We start from the raw sequence: 16,869 nt of genomic DNA on the forward strand, positions 1-16,869 counted from the left end.
ATTTGATCCATTATGTTGTTCCATATTAACTGGTGCAGGATGATCTGTGAGATGACGAGCTTTTTGTGGTCTTTGTAACCGATTGATGTCGTCGATAACAGGAAGGGGATTCTGAAGTCCTCTTGATCTGGTGTGCATGCAAAGTTGCAATCAACAGGTTCCTGAGATGCAAAACAAACAAGCAGATAACCAAAATAAGTCAGTACTCAGAATGACAAGCGTAACAGAACTTAATCTTGCAAAACTTGAAATCTTAAATGTAGCAAAACGAATCCCAAATGGCAACGGCGCCAAATTGATACTAGGATTTTTGTATGTCCTAGCAGGTTCAATTAACCTTATGTGTTGTACTTAAGGTGTCAATCCAAATGGGATGGTGCTAATACTCAAGATGCAATCAAGAAATCACAAGTTAAGCCCATTAAAAAGAGTGTTATTCTAACAATCATAGAATGATCAGAATACAAATGGAAATGAGGTACAAAACTAGAAACAAAAATGTATGACAAGAAGTAAATATGAGTAAAAAGCAAATACGATTCTAAGCATGAACTAGATAGCAGGATCAGAAACGGTCTCAGGAATGCAATATCAATCAAAAAGATAGAAGTCCTAAGGATGGGGTAATCGATGTCGGTGGACTATCCTAGTCTACAGAGTGTTTAACATGCCGCAAGCAAACTATCCCTAAACAATGAACATCACAACTTAGCTAATACAATCTCTTGACAGAAGCTACTCAGACTCAACCACTTCCAAACCTAGCTGACGCTAGAGAAACATGATCAAGCAGGCATGACAAACAAGTTCATTCACGTCAACAAAGATCCTAGAAAACTAATCTCTTAGGCGAGGAACGTAAGTCTCTGGCACTAGTTGGTCACACATTTCATCGAACACCTTCTGGGTATGGAAATGTCTAAGACCTAGTTCCAATTGATCAGAGAGAAACTAGTATTTCACGGAATCATACAAATCAAAGCTTAAACACCCTACATCCTAAGATCCTCCACCTAGTCTATCCCATCCCCAAGAACTATGACACTACTCGGATCTAGAAATCATCATCAACGATGCAAACTCATAAAACATTGAATCAAGCATCATTAGATAGATAAAAATGGGAAGAACAACTTTGTAGAAGAAATCACGTGCAAAAACTGAATAAAAATAAAAGGTATCGGGATACAAAGTTTTAGAACGTTTTAGGTGGCTAGGTAAAACCTTAAAAACNCAATCTCTTGACAGAAGCTACTCAGACTCAACCACTTCCAAACCTAGCTGACGCTAGAGAAACATGATCAAGCAGGCATGACAAACAAGTTCATTCACGTCAACAAAGATCCTAGAAAACTAATCTCTTAGGCGAGGAACGTAAGTCTCTGGCACTAGTTGGTCACACATTTCATCGAACACCTTCTGGGTATGGAAATGTCTAAGACCTAGTTCCAATTGATCAGAGAGAAACTAGTATTTCACGGAATCATACAAATCAAAGCTTAAACACCCTACATCCTAAGATCCTCCACCTAGTCTATCCCATCCCCAAGAACTATGACACTACTCGGATCTAGAAATCATCATCAACGATGCAAACTCATAAAACATTGAATCAAGCATCATTAGATAGATAAAAATGGGAAGAGCAACTTTGTAGAAGAAATCACATGCAAAAACTGAATAAAAATAAAAGGTATCGGGATACAAAGTTTGAGAACGTTTTAGGTGGCTAGGTAAAACCTTAAAAACAAAAATGGGATAAAAGATGTCGTCAGCCAAGCCTTAACAAAATGTATTTATAGTAATAACATGTAAATTCCTAAAACTTAAAACGACAAGGTGAAGAGTCGGTTTGGGAATCTCCTGAAGCGTGTAAAACGGAACGTCTTCCTGACATGTACGAACGAGTCGGTGTGCGTCCAGTGGCTCGACCCAGATGGCTCGAGTGAAGTCGAGTGATNAACTTAAAACGACAAGGTGAAGAGTCGGTTTGGGAATCTCCTGAAGCGTGTAAAACGGAACGTCTTCCTGACATGTGCGAACGAGTCGGTGTGCGTCCAGTGGCTCGACCCAGATGGCTCGAGTGAGGTAGAGTGATGCGTGGTGAGACTGGCTCGAGCGAGGTCGATTGGGTGGAGTGGAGGGGTGTTAGCTCGAACCAGAGTGGTGTTGGCTCGATCCAGAGTGGATTTGGCTCGAGCTGGGTGTATACGCATCCACTAAAACGATGATAACTCTTGAACCACACCTCCAATTTGCTTGAAACGGCATTGGAAATATGATTCAATTACCTACAACTTTGATGAAGACATAGAAAGCTAAATCCCACTCGAGTGGAACGGCTCGAACGGGGTGGCTCGATCGAGCGGATGAGACTGGCTCGAGAGAGGGGCTCGATCGGGGTTGTGAGATTGGCTCGAGAGACGGTTCTGGGAATGTTGTGCAGCGGATGGGTCTAGTGATGCATACCCGACGTCTCCTAGATACCTGAAATACTCCGAAATGCACAATGTATGCAAGGATGATGCAAGAACTACCTAGAAATGCAAAGTGTATAGAAAAGACTAGAAAATGATGCAAAACAATGAGTTATCCTAGCTAAATGCATGATAGATATATGCTAGGGAGAGACAAAATATAGACATATCAACTCCCCCAAACTTAGTCTTTGCTTGCCCTCAAGCAAACGATCAAGAATAAAGTATGGAAGAGAGGTGTGAAGATGGGGTCTCAGAACCTAAAACATGCTGAATAGAGTAGTTAAAATCAAGATCTTTGTTCTTAGTTCTATGATGCATGGTGAATGGACTTTATTTAAAAACTTTGTTGAAACGATTCCGAACTTTAATCTACACATGCAATCCTATCAATCATTNGAGACTGGCTCGAGAGAGGGGCTCGATCGGGGTTGTGAGATTGGCTCGAGAGACGGTTCTGGGAATGTTGTGCAGCGGATGGGTCTAGTGATGCATACCCGACGTCTCCTAGATACCTGAAATACTCCGAAATGCACAATGTATGCAAGGATGATGCAAGAACTACCTAGAAATGCAAAGTGTATAGAAAAGACTAGAAAATGATGCAAAACAATGAGTTATCCTAGCTAAATGCATGATAGATATATGCTAGGGAGAGACAAAATATAGACATATCAACTCCCCCAAACTTAGTCTTTGCTTGCCCTCAAGCAAACGATCAAGAATAAAGTATGGAAGAGAGGTGTGAAGATGGGGTCTCAGAACCTAAAACATGCTGAATAGAGTAGTTAAAATCAAGATCTTTGTTCTTAGTTCTATGATGCATGGTGAATGGACTTTATTTAAAAACTTTGTTGAAACGATTCCGAACTTTAATCTACACATGCAATCCTATCAATCATTTCCTTTAACATTCATTAACAGAGAACCGTGAATCAAGCTAAACAATGTCATTGAACTCATTTGGCTAGGGTGAAAGGTCAAGGACGAAGTGGTTTTATCAATACAGAATAAGGTTCTCTCACGAAAATGAGTTGAGTTTAAAAGAAGGCTAAAGGTTGAAACCAACTGATACATACAAGAGCAGTGCCCTGTCTACCCAAAGGTCCACAAGAAAACTCAGCCCTAACATTCTAACCCAGAAGTTGGTCCTATCTCTACCCTTCTTCAGAAACATCATCTTAAACTCTTTACACTTAGTTTTAGGAGGAGTTCATTTCTTTTCATTCTAGCGGATCGGGAAATCTTTATTATCACTATGATTCCTTTTCTTTTCTTCTAAGAACTCTAGACATCTTAAGCATTTTTACTTTCTTTTCTTTGTCTAATCTTTTAAGACTTTCTACCCTTTACTTTTCTGCACAAATCCATACCCAATACCCAAAATTGAGTTTTCACCAAGTCCTACTAGTCCGGATAACGTGAACTAGAACTACACAGGATCCTACTCTTGTCGGTTAGAACCTAACACTTTCTAACAAGCTCAACTCGGAAAAGACCTGACACTCAAGAATACAATTGGCTTGAAAGAACGGTTGGTTAAGGGTGCGGGGAACTGTTCCAAAAATGGGAATCAGCTACTTGGATTGACAATGGTGGTAAAAATGTGATAGACAATCCAAGTATGTATATGATATCCATTAGTTCAAGTTCAATGCATAACAAGATAATTGCAAGTCAGGATTAGGTTCAGATAGATAGGGAATGACGTCAATTCAAAACATGCTTCAATCAAGACTAGAATGCAATTTTGAGAATTCAAAACATGGTTCAGTCTTACATTTCAAGTTCAATCAACAAGCATCAAAGAATTAATAACAAGGGCCTTAATCCTATCCTATTGAATTCAGCATGCTACCAAGGTTACAATCATCATCAACCCCTATGCTAAATGCAACAACCCTGTATGAATAACACTAGACTCAATCTTGATATGCAAGTGCAAACTACATGAACACTGTGTTTTTGTGAAAGTTTTCGATTTTTTTTTCAATTTTTTTTGGGTTTTTCTATGCAAATAGATGGATGCAGACTCAAACATGATATGATCCAAAAAATTGAAATAAGAATCACAAAACACAACATCAGATACATCATCTCAAACCCTCCCCCAAACTTAAATTACACAGTCTCCTGTGTAAGAAAAATTTGCAGGATGATTTAAGAATCACAACAGAAACAATGCAGGAATGAAATGGTATATACAAAGGAAGGTAGAAGTACCTCAGTAGTAGAAGAAGGAGTCGGTGCTCGCCCAAGGAGGAACATTATATTGACTTTGTCCTTCACCTTGTTCCGGATCCGCAGGAGTGACCTCAGCTGCTTGAGTGAGTTTGTCGAACATGTGGTGTGAAACAAACTAAGATATGCCAACTGGTTGAGTCGAAAAACGGCGTCTCGAGTCGAAGGGAGGTTTGGTCGAGTGGTGCAGCTTCGAGTGATCTCTCGTCGGTCAAGTGGAAATTGGTCGAGTTATGTCGTGTGTGAGTGGCTCGAGCGAGAACTATGGGGGTGGCTCGAGCGTGACAGCGGAGTGGTTTGATGGTAGCGGATGGAGACGGCTCAAGTGAATAAGTTCGGACGAGGTCGAGTGGGCGTTGTTGACTTTAGTGAAACAGGTGACGACGAGAACACGTTGCTCGAGCGAAGCAGTGGTCAGCTCTAGTGATGCAGTCGAGATAGCGGCTCGATTCGTCGGTTCAGAACGGCGAGAACAGCGGGACTTCGACGTGAGGAGAGGGAGGTCGGCTCGATTGAGGGAGTTTGGATGTGTCTCGAGAGAGGCAGTTGGACTGTGTAAGCGTGAGTGGCTCGAGAGAGTGGGTTCGGCGGTCGTCGAGTCGTCTGGTTGAGAACGCACGGCGGTGGTTGAACTCTCTAGGTCGTGTCGAAGAGCCTTCTTTTGACTGATACTTTCACTTTTCTTTTTCTGTTGCTAATACTCCCTTCTGCAGAATCCTGAACACTAGAAAACTAAAAACAAAAATTAAAAACACAAAGATCCTAAATAATATTTACAGTGATACCTTTGGGACTTCCTCCCAAGTGAGCTTGTTTAAAGTCTCTGAACTTGACTTTGCACACTCCTTATGCTTTGGGAGGATCATAGAGAGGCGGAGACCCCTCTTGAATGTCTTGTCTAGCCAGATACTCTTTAACATTCTGTCCAGGTTCAACAATAAATGGACTGCTCTTCTTCATTATCCCAAACCTCTTCCTTAATTTCCATGGAGGAGTACTTCTCATTGTACCTTGGAGCTTCTTGATTTGCCCACTCATCTCCTTCACCATAGTTGCTAACTCTTTCATTGAGTCCTTTAGAATCTCTGTATTTTGGAGTTCATACAAACTGTCAAGCGCAAGAGGACTTGACTCTTGCGGTTGGTGATTAGGAAGAAGGTCTTGACGCTTGGGGAGGGCAAAAACTGCACTCGAGTTGGAACACGGTCGAGTGCCCCTTAGAGTTTCCTCTTTGGCTACCAAAACCCTTGTTTCTGCCTCATTCACACCCTCAAAGATGTCAAACCCAGCTTTCTGATCTTTCTCTTCAATCACGAAGGTCTGTCCATCAATAGTTGGTTTCTTCTTAGAATCCTTGATATCAAACTTCATCTTGAAGTTTTTACCCAGATTGAGATCAATCATCCCCTACTTGACATCAATAACTGCTCCAGATATAGCTAAGAAAGGTCTTCCCAGGATTAGTGGATCTTTAGGCTCTTCATCCATTCCCAGCACCACAAAGTCAGTAGAAATCTCAGCTTGTCCAATTATGATGGGCAGGTTCTCTCGTAGACCATGAGGCAATCTAGTAGTCCTATCAGCCAATATTAAGCGGAAGTTGCATGACTTGTATTTGTTGAATCCTAGCCTCTGAGCTACAGAGAGTGGCATGAGGCTTACTGAAGCACCAAGGTCACATATGCACTTTTTGAAAGCCAATGGACCTAGAGAACAAGGCAAGTTGAAAGAACCAGGGTCCTCTAGCTTCTTTGAGATAATCATCTTCTGAATAACAGCCTTGCATTCATGAATAACCCCTATGCCATGCACTCCCCTCTCATCTTCCAGAGCCTTAGCTTGAGCTCCTTTAGCTATCTCCTCCTTCTCTTTGGTCCTTTCTGTTACCAAATCAGTTAAAAACTTTTGATACTGAGGAACAAGTGCAAATGCATCAAGCAAAGGCATCCTAAGTTCAATCTCCTTGACTTGTTTTTCAAACAGAGTTTTATACTTCTTAGTAAGCTGCTTCTTAAACCTCACTGGAAATGGTAGAGGTGGCTTGTATGGTGGAGGAATGAATCTCACAGGTTTATCCTTGGGAGCAGCTGGTTCTTTAGTAGCTTCAGGATCAGATTGCTTGGCTGACTTAATTGGATCCTTGAGCACCTCGACAGGATCCTTTATCTGAACTTCATCTTGAAGAAAACCCTCCCCATCTAAACTCTCATTCTCCTTAGTGAGCCGTACATCTATAGTTTGGGTGGTGATGGCATGGGTAGTAGCATAGTCCTTGGTGTTTTGAACTGATTTTCCAGGTAGTTGGCCAGTTGTTGGGGTAGAAGTAGAAACAGTCTTGCCTTCCATATACTTCATCTTGGAGTTAAGAGCTTCAAACTTGACATTCAGATCATTGTAAGAACATTCCATCCGATGACTGAGTTCAGCAAACTTCTTAGCAGTATCTAAAGAACCACTAACTTGACCTTGAAGAAGTTGTTGCATCATGTGCTTCATTTCTTGATCTGGAGCTTGAGTAGGTTGAACTTGTTGAGGTGAAAATCCTGGTGGTGGTCCGGAAGGAGCGTGATAACCTTGCTGGAACTGTTGTTTAGGCACGAATCCTTGAGTGTAAGGCGCAAAAGGTTTTTGTTGGCCTTGTTGTTGTTGCTGAGGAGGGTACATTAGATCCTGTGGATTTGCAACATTGGTGCTCCGGTAAGACAAATTGGGGTTCGTCTTGTAGGGGTTGTAACCCTTGTTGTATCCACCTTGATTTTGGACGTAGCTGATTTCTTTAGACTGCTCACCCTCCCCATCCTGAACGTGAAAAGGGTCTTCCTCAGAGACGAAGTGGACGGTTTGCTGCTGACTGAGCAAGAGGCGGTCAAGCTTGTCATTGACATTCTTAAGGTCCCTCTTGTATTTCTCCTCAGAACCAGACTCTCCTCTAACTGTGCGGTCATAATCCTCGTTATAATTGCTATCAAACTGGTCGAGGTTTTCAACGAGTTCCCATCCTTCATCGACGTCCTTGTTCAGGAAGTTGTCGTTTGAAGCAGTGTCAAGCAGCATATGTATCTTTGGTAGCACACCACGGTAGAGAGTGCTCAACAATGACTCGTTGCTGAATCCGTGATGTGGACACTGGCTCTGGTAACCTTTGAAACGCTCCTAGGCTTCACAGAATGATTTTGAGTTCCTCTGAGCAAAGCCAGAGATGTCATTCTTGAGACGTGTTGTTCTGGCGTTGGAGAAGAACTTGGCCAAGAAGGCTTTCTTGCAGTCGTCCCAAGTGGTGATTGATCCTTTGGAAATGTTTTTCTCTCATTGATGAACTTTGTCTCCCAAGGAGAATGGGAAGAGTCGCAACTTGAAACCATCCTCACTCACTCCATTGATCTTGGTGAGACTGCACAGACGGTCGAACTCGTCCAGGTGATCGAGTGGATCCTCCATAGGCAATCCGTGAAACTTGTTCCCTTGGATCATGGATATCAGACCACTTTTCATTTCAAAGTTGTTATTCTGCACAGCAGGAGGGACGACTCCAGCACGCTGAGTATGAGTGTTCGGTGCATCTCTAGCACCAATGTTTCGCGGTCTCGCATTTGATCCATTATGTTGTTCCATATTAACTGGTGCAGGATGATCTGTGAGATGACGAGCTTTTTGTGGTCTTTGTAACCGATTGATGTCGTCGATAACAGGAAGGGGATTCTGAAGTCCTCTTGATCTGGTGTGCATGCAAAGTTGCAATCAACAGGTTCCTGAGATGCAAAACAAACAAGCAGATAACCAAAATAAGTCAGTACTCAGAATGACAAGCGTAACAGAACTTAATCTTGCAAAACTTGAAATCTTAAATGTAGCAAAACGAATCCCAAATGGCAACGGCGCCAAATTGATACTAGGATTTTTGTATGTCCTAGCAGGTTCAATTAACCTTATGTGTTGTACTTAAGGTGTCAATCCAAATGGGATGGTGCTAATACTCAAGATGCAATCAAGAAATCACAAGTTAAGCCCATTAAAAAGAGTGTTATTCTAACAATCATAGAATGATCAGAATACAAATGGAAATGAGGTACAAAACTAGAAACAAAAATGTATGACAAGAAGTAAATATGAGTAAAAAGCAAATACGATTCTAAGCATGAACTAGATAGCAGGATCAGAAACGGTCTCAGGAATGCAATATCAATCAAAAAGATAGAAGTCCTAAGGATGGGGTAATCGATGTCGGTGGACTATCCTAGTCTACAGAGTGTTTAACATGCCGCAAGCAAACTATCCCTAAACAATGAACATCACAACTTAGCTAATACAATCTCTTGACAGAAGCTACTCAGACTCAACCACTTCCAAACCTAGCTGACGCTAGAGAAACATGATCAAGCAGGCATGACAAACAAGTTCATTCACGTCAACAAAGATCCTAGAAAACTAATCTCTTAGGCGAGGAACGTAAGTCTCTGGCACTAGTTGGTCACACATTTCATCGAACACCTTCTGGGTATGGAAATGTCTAAGACCTAGTTCCAATTGATCAGAGAGAAACTAGTATTTCACGGAATCATACAAATCAAAGCTTAAACACCCTACATCCTAAGATCCTCCACCTAGTCTATCCCATCCCCAAGAACTATGACACTACTCGGATCTAGAAATCATCATCAACGATGCAAACTCATAAAACATTGAATCAAGCATCATTAGATAGATAAAAATGGGAAGAGCAACTTTGTAGAAGAAATCACATGCAAAAACTGAATAAAAATAAAAGGTATCGGGATACAAAGTTTGAGAACGTTTTAGGTGGCTAGGTAAAACCTTAAAAACAAAAATGGGATAAAAGATGTCGTCAGCCAAGCCTTAACAAAATGTATTTATAGTAATAACATGTAAATTCCTAAAACTTAAAACGACAAGGTGAAGAGTCGGTTTGGGAATCTCCTGAAGCGTGTAAAACGGAACGTCTTCCTGACATGTACGAACGAGTCGGTGTGCGTCCAGTGGCTCGACCCAGATGGCTCGAGTGAAGTCGAGTGATGCGTGGTGAGGCTGGCTCGAGCGAGGTCAACTGGGTGGAGTGGAGGGGTGTTAGCTCGAACCAGAGTGGTGTTGGCTCGATCCAGAGTGGTTTTGGCTCGAGCTAGGTGGATGAGACTGGCTCGAGAGAGGGGCTCGATCGGGGTTGTGAGATTGGCTCGAGAGACGGTTCTGGGAATGTTGTGCAGCGGATGGGTCTAGTGATGCATACCCGACGTCTCCTAGATACCTGAAATAGTCCGAAATGCACAATGTATGCAAGGATGATGCAAGAACTACCTAGAAATGCAAAGTGTATAGAAAAAACTAGAAAATGATGCAAAACAATGAGTTATCCTAGCTAAATGCATGATAAATATATGCTAGGGAGAGACAAAATATAGACATATCACTACATTATGTGACAAAGATGAAAAGGATGAGCCATCGGAAGTCTTAGCTGTTCCAAATCAACTACAGGTGCATAAGAACCACTCCGCAGCTGATGTAATTGGGAACATGGATGAAAGGACCACTTAACATGTTAAACTGAACTTTCAGGAAATGCTGCAACAATCCTGCTTTGTAGCACAGATTGAATTGTTTCAACACTCTTGCTTTGTATCTCTAATTGAGCCAAAGAATATCTCAGCAGCTCTTGATGATGAGTTCTGGTACAATGCATGTCATGAGGAGTTAGAGCAGTTTGTAAGACTTGATGTGTGGGATTTAGTTCCAAAGTCTGATCATGTAAATGTTGTTGGCACAAAATGGATTTTTATGAACAAGATTGACAATGAAGGGAATATTGTCCGCAACAAAGCAAGACTCGTTGCTCAGGGATATTCACAAGTTGAAGGTATAGACTTTGGTGAGACTTTGGTATGGCATGTTTACTCAACATTCGACTCTATCAAATGGATGTTAAGAGTGCTTTTCTGAATGGGTTGCTCCAAGAAGAGGTTTATGTTTCACAGCCAAAAGGATTTGAGGATCCACGACACCCTGACTGGCCCTCTATGGACTCAAGCAGGCACCTCGTGTCTGGTACGAGCGATTGACCCAATTTCTACTACATAAAGGCTTTGTAAGAAGAAGTGTTGATAAAACTTTTTTCATCTATCAAACTTCTTCTGCAATATTGATTATTCAAATCTATGTTGATACAACTTTTTTCATCTATCAAACTTCTTTTGGGAGCACTCGAAAGGATCTGGTTGATATGTTTTTCAAGACAATGACAGAAGAGTTCGAAATGAGTATGTGTGGTGAACTGAGTTATTTTCTGGGTCTTCAGATCACCCAGTCCGTTGATGGGATTTTTATCTCGCAGAGTACGTATGTTAAACAACTTGTAAAGAGGTTCAATATGCACATCATGTATTCTCACTAGAGATGAAGCTGGTTCTAAGGTGGATGAGAAATTGTATCGTGGGATGATCGGTAGCTTACTATATCTTACAGCGAGTAGACCGAATTTGTGTTATAGTGTTAGAGTATGTGCTCGCTATCAATCCAGTCCGCGTCTTTCCCACCTCATAGCTGTCAAAAGAATCATCAAATATGTCAAAGGTACGCTAGACCATGACTTGTACTATACAAAACAAACTAACTCGAGTCTTGTGGGTTTTTGTTATGCAAATTGGGCAGGTTCTACTGATGATCGCACAAGTACAACTGGTGGCTGTTTTTTCTTAGGCAATCTCATTGCTTGGCATAGCAAGGAGGAAAATTGTGTTTCTATGTCAACGGCTGAGTCTGAGTACATTACAATGGGAAGCTGTTGCATATAACTCCTTTGGATGAAACAAATGTTGGCGGATTACGGTATCACTACTCTAACTCTCTTGATTCATTGTCACAATACCGGTGCTATTAATATTGCTAAGAATCCAGTTCAGCACACTCGAACAAAACATATTGATATTCGGCACCACTTCATACGTGAATTAGTTGAAGGGAAACTTGTAGAATTACTTCATATTGACTCTGAGAAACAGCTTGCTGATATATTCACCAAACCACTAGATGTTGTCACTTTTACCAGTTTAAAGAATTCCCTAAGTGTTGGTGAATGCTAACTGTCATGCTCCTCAAGGGATCATTGTACAAAGGAGTTCAGTATCACTTTTTACCTGCTATGTGAGTTGTGTTTATGGTTGTCTTGTAGATGGATTTGGTGCTAACCCTCTCACCCCTTCCTCGTTGGTAACTCATGGACCTCTCACTTCCGTCTCCTGAACTTGTTCGAAATTAAAAAAAAAATGTCGTAGATTGACCAATGATCCTCTTGTGTCTTGATAATGGTGAACGGTGAGCTCATCTACCTCATTTGATCGTTTTGCTACCTGTGCACCGATTAAACAATGATCCTCTTGTGTCTTAATCATGATGAACGGGTGATCTTGTCTGGTCCATAGTGTGATAAATGTTTGAAAACACAAAAAAAAAGGGGGAATGAGTCTAGTACAGAAGAAGTGATGTCCATTGGTGAGTTTAAAAGTCCTATAACTGATCTGGGGAGAGTGGTGTCCTCCTTTTCTTCTTGTGTGGAGAACCTTAAGGTTGAGCTACAAGGGTAGTTGTGTGCTGAATTACGGAGACAATGTGAGCTTGTTGAGCTTTGATGGTGAGTTGTTTTGTCTCTATTTGTTTCACATTGTTCTTAATTTGCTCTTCATTATCTCATGCTTGTTGTGTCTTGTGTTCTTTGAGGTTGTTTCCTTGATGGTTTTACCTTGACAATTCCTTATGTTAATGTGGCTGCCAAATTATAAATGACAATTGTTCTGGATCTTATTTTTGCATTGGATTTGTGCGTTTAAGGCCATTGGGCCGTCGTGTTGCTTATAGGCCGTGTGTACTGAGCCATTTAGGTTAACTCTCTTTGTTTTTACTCCCGCCGAAAGCTTGGGTCTTCTACAAACCCTAGCTGTGTCATTGCTTTCGCCGCAACCACTCTCTTCGCTCCGCTGTCCGACTTGTTTCCGTCATGGCCTCTTCGTCGTCGACTCGTCGCATCCTGCCAACTCGTGCTGCTGCTCCTCGTCGTACCTCGTCTCGCCGCCGTACTTCTGCTCCTCGACTTTGCGATGAATCTCCTCCTCCGGATTCTTCCTCTTGCCTCCCTCCGCCTTTGGATCCTATGGATCTTGGTGACAGTGATGCCACGGCATCCACAGACGAAGCCACCACTGGATCAGATGGTGTTCCCTCGGCAGTTGCAGCGGATGATGCTTCTCTCTCTTTTTTGGCTCGGTGTGCTTCCAGTCATCTTCTTGTTGCTGCCCATGACCGTCGTTTTTCATCTTTAGCAACACCGCAGAAACGACCTCTTAATCTCCGATTCGCTTCAGCTCAAGCTTCTCGCTGTTATCATCAACTTGATGGGAGGGAGTTTATTGTTCAAAAGGTACTTCCTCTTGGTGTTTCTTCTATGTATGGAGCTCAACAATTGATTGAGTCTGCTGGTTTGATTTACACGGTGTGAAATGTGGAACCATTTAACAATCATGTGGTATATGAGTTCTATGCTAATTTTGCTGACTTGGAGATTTGATCCACCGGTTTAATGCAAGTCTATATCCGGGGTAGGATGTTTGAGTTTTCACCATCACTTATCAATCGCTTGTTTCACATTGATGTCTCTGGTGTGGATCCCAAAAAGCCATTGATCTCTGTTGAGGTCTCTAAGGACGCGATTATCGGTATCTGACCACTCCTCGGTTTGGAAAATCCATGATCATGCTGCATAAGATCAATTGCTTCAACTGGTCTCCTACTACCAACTTGAACAGCCCGCAGATTGATCACTCTCAGCTCTTGTATATGATTGCAAACATGCGTCCTTTCAACTCTGGTCAGTTCGTGTTTGATCATATCCGCTCCATTGTTGCATTTAAGGGACGTAGCGAAGCTCGCCTGCCCTATCCTAACTTGATCTACCAGCTCCTTTGCTTTCAGCGTGAGATTCCACTGTACTCTGGTGACACGTTCTCTACTGATCCAGCACAGTTTGCTTTTGATGCCAAGAACTGCTCCCTGCTTGATACTCCGCTTTCTATTACACCTCGCATAGAGCTTGCCGATGATCTGTCTGATGTTATTGAGCTTCTTTTGAAGATGCAGACTCGACTTGCAGGTAAGTCTTCCTTCCCTCTTGGAGTTGTTGTTCGTCTTCATTGCTGTTTTTATATGAATGTGCACTCAAGCAGGGGGAGAGTATGATGATCCTAATGACGCTGAAGCTGATGGTGATGATGCTGCTTCAGATAAGGATGCTGCAACCGACGATGATGGTCATGATTCCGATGGAGATTCTGATGGTGATGAGGATAATGCCTCTGATGGTGATGCCAGTGAGGGGGAGAATTGATGTTAGCTGATTGCTAGAGAGAGAGTTCCTCTTTGTAATAGGATTAACCAATGTCGTGTTTCTTGCTGCGTTTGTTTATGTTTTGATGTCTTTGTTTTCTTTCGTTTTCCTTTGGATATTAAAGAAAATTCTATTCTAATGACATTGTTTATGTTTATGATCAGTTCAGTTCGTCAGAGTGCTAACCTACTAACTTTTCTTGGTTCAGTGAATTTCTAGTACTAACAGCTAACAGGTTGATCATTGGTTGCTTGAGGTGTCACATTCAGATAAAAAGGGGGAGATTGAAAGCATGAAGGTTTCTGAGTACTACAATGCTGGTCTGTAGGACCTTGGAAGATTGGTTCACGCGTTTAAGCAGCAACGGATATATGCATATCTACAAAGAAGATTTGAACTTATCTTGATTAGCAAAGTAGGTCATGGGATGTATCCTATATAGTGTTTTATTAAGGCAAACATGTGGTTTGTCCAACTGGGGATTTTTCATATAGTCTTAAGCAAAATAAGATTTTAGGTTCTTTTGGTTTTTGCAAAGATTAAGAATTGGTCAGTGACAAGCATTTTGNACAATGACTCGTTGCTGAATCCGTGATGTGGACACTGGCTCTGGTAACCTTTGAAACGCTCCTAGGCTTCACAGAATGATTTTGAGTTCCTCTGAGCAAAGCCAGAGATGTCATTCTNTGTTTTATTAAGGCAAACATGTGGTTTGTCCAACTGGGGATTTTTCATATAGTCTTAAGCAAAATAAGATTTTAGGTTCTTTTGGTTTTTGCAAAGATTAAGAATTGGTCAGTGACAAGCATTTTGAGTTGTGTGTAAAACTGATTAAACACTCCTTGTAAGGTTGTTTAAGTGATTCTTAATAAGAGAAAGAAGTTCTTTTCATTACTATCTGCATCTTGTTTTTACATATAGCCTTAAGGACAAAACACGACCCTGTAGTTAGTGGAACTACAAGTGAAAGTGCTGGTCGGATCGTGTTGTGGATAACTTTAGGCGTTGGGACACCTCTCTTTGAAGCATCTTGAGAACCCAGTGCTGCCACATGAACCTTTTCCGTTCGTACAACAATACTCATTCGTCTTATAAACCGTGCACATGTTGTTGCAACCACCAGGGGCTCTCAACTCGTTCGGGCACTGTCCGTTTATGTCTGCGTTGCATACTATCCGGTGGCAGTTCGAGCTTGTTGGGCTGGAGACGATACACACCAACAAAATTTAATCATTTTCGATTCCAAACAGAGGTAGGTGTATTTAGGTTGAAGTTTCAACATTTAGATTCTTAAGTTTATGGTCCACTTGGTAAATTTTTGAAACATACACGATGATGATATTCTTACCTAAACTCCATAGGAATGTTGAATCCATCGACAAGTGATATGTCGTAGAAATCTAAGTTGTTCAATTGGTTCAAGGCGTACTCAGTCAACGTGTTAGGTGGCTGCCCCCAACCAGTACATTGAAGTCCACCACTACAGTCACCAGTTTGGCATCGACCATTGCCGGAGGGGTCAAAGTTACAGTTGGTACGTCCCCAAATCAGTGTCATTTTGGTGTCGGCGGCAATGTCTAACCTCCATGACTGGCCGACATCAAGTTGTCGGCCACCTCCCGGGCTTGCCACAGCCCACACGGTGTAACTGTATCGGTTAAGAATATCGAATGTGGCAGCTTTCGCGGTCGAGATGAGGAAAATAATGGTGAACATGAACGTAGAGTGTGAGATGTTTGCCATTTTTGTTGCTTCTACTACTTTTGTGTGATCTTTTGTTAATATTTGTTATGGGTTTTATAGGATCAATGTCCAAAATGCCATATATCAGTAAAAAAAAGCTAGAATGTCATATCACGTTTGTTTATTTATTTTTTTAATTTATTTAAATCAAAATGCTTGGAAAAGACCAAAAACCCTTTAATCTAACACTCATTTAGTTATTTTCTCTTGAGTTTTTTTTCTCTCTAGCCGATAGATCTGAGAAAACAAAAAGATTGATTTTTTCTAATGTTCTTAGATTTCTCTTCCAATCGTTATGTGTGTGCTGCCATAGCCAAAGCTTATCTCGGTTCTTGTTTAATTGGAGCGGAGATGATGATTTACGGCGGAGATGAGGATTTGCAGCGAAGGAGAAAGTGGCAAAGATGGTGTAAAACAAGTTGGTAGTATAGAGGGAAGATCTGGGGGCGTAAATGGATGACGGCGGAGAAAGCCATGGAGAGGTTAAATCGGGAGTCAATAGCGGAGTAATGGAAAGTTGATGGTGCAGAATCGGCGACGGCAGCGCTAGGATTTAAAATTATTAATTGGTTTGGTAACGGTTGTAGTCACAATATATATCATTTGTACTAGTTGTACTTTTATATATTAGTTGTACCAATTGTCCTATTCTCTATCAGTTGTATTTATTATAATATTATATTTCAGTTGAACTAATTGTATTAGTTGTCGTATTATACCAATTATCTAATTTTTTCTCAGTTATTCTAGTTGTATTTCGTCTTTGATTTCATTAAAGATAATTTAGTAATATTACATTTTTGATAGCATTCAGATTAAAAACTGGTATGACAGATTAATTTTGGTCAGTTTGTGGCATTTTTGCCTCGCCTCGGTTTTATCGAGGTAATAAGGGGTTATTTCTGTAATTTTGAACCTATGTGAGAATAACGTGGATTTTTCAATTCTTGGTTTTAAAAACCACATGTCATTCATTAGTCTTATTGATAACTAACAAAAAAAGTCTTCTCTCTAGATTGGTGT

At 41.2% G+C, this 16,869-nt stretch overlaps 1 pseudogene; it reads right to left on the reverse strand.

Annotated features, from left to right (window-relative positions):
* LOC104707460 lies at positions 15,027–15,846 on the reverse strand (annotated as a pseudogene).

This window comes from Camelina sativa, chromosome 8 (genome assembly GCF_000633955.1).
Source record: "Camelina sativa cultivar DH55 chromosome 8, Cs, whole genome shotgun sequence".
NCBI lineage: Eukaryota > Viridiplantae > Streptophyta > Magnoliopsida > Brassicales > Brassicaceae > Camelina > Camelina sativa.